The following is a 2,663-nucleotide window of genomic DNA, read 5'->3' on the forward strand; positions in this document are numbered from 1 at the left end:
AATATCAATATGTGCACCATGAGCTTGGATATGTATCTTTTAGTCAGGTACGACTGTACTCATAAAATATGGTTCTAGCAATTCATAATTTATTGTCATCTCCCAAGGTCAATGGGAGAAACGCAGTGCTCACCCGACTCTGGACAGGTGGACATGCACACGCTTTCACCTTAGGGCAATTTGCTTGACAGATTAACCTAACATGCACGTGCTTTGACTGTGGTAGGAAGGCAGGGTGTACCTGAAGAGAATGTGTGCATTATAAAATCCATTAAGTCCTTTAATTTAAACTCTTCTTCCTGTAAGGATTCAGTCTTAACAGCTACAACACCGTGTAGCCCAAATTTGGTTCTAGTAGGTTAGGGATTTTTCAAAAACATTTTCAATTTAGCACAGTGAGCCTTAAACAGTGGTGCAGGGAGGATTTAGCTGTCTGAATCCTCAATATATCTACATCTCTCTTTCTTTTTTCCTTTTCTCTTGTCATCTTTTGTTCCTGTCAAAGCAAAACCGCAGACTGGACATCTTTTATTTTCCCTTTGTTTCAACAGTATTGCAGGTTTGCATGTCTACAGAGCTTATTTCGATTGTCAGTGGGCCTCACTTCCATGTTGTATGCACTAGTTTGGACAATCTGAACGAGAATGTTAAAGAACGGCTGAATTAGCAGATTAGCATTTTTTTGTAGGTAAAAAAAAGCGAGAGTGAAATTAAGATCTCACAAATGAAATACCCTGTAAAGCATCCACTGGCTTGTTGGCAGAGCAACCCGCAGCTACGGAGAGATGTTGAGGAGTACAACTTACATTTTTTAAGCAAATGTTTGTTGTTACTTTTTTGTCATACAAAGATTTGGCCGTGAAAACTCCCCTCTGAAATACCAAACCTCCGAAGGCCAATTAGAGCAGGTCAATCTGACCGTAAATTGCTCATTAGTGATCTTACGGGAAGATCAAAGGGCACAACGGCATAAAAAGAAGAACACTGAATTTGAGTAAGTCATAGGAATGGAATGGCCTGGCTCAAAAACCAATGAGAGACACTTACCACATATTTCTTTTAAAAGGGTAAGGAGTGTTTCTCCGCCAAAAGCTGAGCTGCTGTCATGTTCTCAGCCAGACCTGCCTGTTTTACAGCTGACCTCTGGATGGACAAGTTTCTCACTCCCATGTGTTTTTTTGTGTGTTTTTTTTACATTTATGATCATAAATGATGTGGTTAGTTCCTTAAAGAACGGCACTAAGCCTCTTGGGCATGTAACAAAGAAAAAGATAACGCATAGACCAGATATTTCTGAGTCATCTGACTGCCAACTGAGTGAACTTTAAGAACAGCAGGCGTCCAACCTCAGGGATCCACCGCAGGTCAATACATTGGCAATGTGTCATGATAGATTCTTGTTTCTGTGCTCATATCAAGCTGGCCTTTTAGCTGTGAGTCAGTGATTCAGATCATAGAATTGGAGAATGTGATTTTGTGTCTCAATCTTCCATATCTTCGTCCTTGTTGAAGTATTTATTTACGGTTAACTGAAAAAAAAGAAAAGAAAAGAAATGGGGCCCTGAAGCTAAATTATGCTTGACAGACACTCCAGTGCATGTACGAAAGCAAAAGGCGTCTTTTTCTGTAGAGTCTGACAGAGGAAATTGTTCATGTATTTCTAACTTTCTCCTTTTGGAAAGTAAGACATTTATCTCCACTTCCTCACACTTTAATACATTGATATTGTTCCCCGTTTTACTACTCATGTTCATTTCTGATCATTTGCACCTCATGAAATTGGTTGCACCTACAGTACTGTACGACTTGTGTTAGCAAAAGTGTTGCAGAGAAATACATTCTTGTCATATTTTATGTAGCTAAGTTAATCTGGTCAATGAGCACAACAGTTAGCAAATCTAACAGTTTTTTTTTTTTGAGCTTGGGGTTGCCAGGTCAAGTTTGTCTGCTGAGGTGGAGCTCCACATAACGTAAAACTTAGTGTTGTAAGAAGATTTCCTATTCTACTGATTTTATGACCTCAGTCATTAGTTCTAAATTTGAGTAATAATACAAATTTTATATATATATATACACACTTAAGTGTTCCCTTTATTTTTTTGAGCAGTGTATATATATATGCAATTCTTACTGCTTTGTGTCAATAAAATAAATTTTAAATTGTTACCACAACAGGATAAACCAAAACAAAAACTTGTCAAATCAATGTATAAAAAGCAAATAAAACTACAGTAGTTGGTACTTTTAAAAATTTGAAGATGGTTTGACTCCTTAAAACCACAGCGTAATTTAGTTAGGGCTGGTTTAAAAATGTATTTTGAAAATATGCATGGTTTCCTTTGTTTCCCTGTCATGTCTAAAATAAGAAAGCACCCTGACTGACGCCGCGCTCTGCTCAGCTACTGCAGATAACGCACAGATATCTTCATGTAAGGCTGGGCCTCGTCAAAGCTCGCTGACATGTTACCCAGGACACCGTGACCAAACTCTCTCCTAGCTGCTCCTCTTTCTCCGCCCCCTTTCTCTGTGTGTGTGCGTGTGTGCGCGTGTGTTTTTACGGGGGTTTGGGGGAGACCACCCTCTCTCTCTCTCTGAGCATCAGACCACACAGCTCAGCTCTGAGACCTGTCAAACACAGCTGGGACATCTCCCCCACTCACCCC

The sequence above is a fragment of the Poecilia reticulata genome, linkage group LG18, assembly GCF_000633615.1.
Source record: "Poecilia reticulata strain Guanapo linkage group LG18, Guppy_female_1.0+MT, whole genome shotgun sequence".
NCBI classification, from domain to species: domain Eukaryota; kingdom Metazoa; phylum Chordata; class Actinopteri; order Cyprinodontiformes; family Poeciliidae; genus Poecilia; species Poecilia reticulata.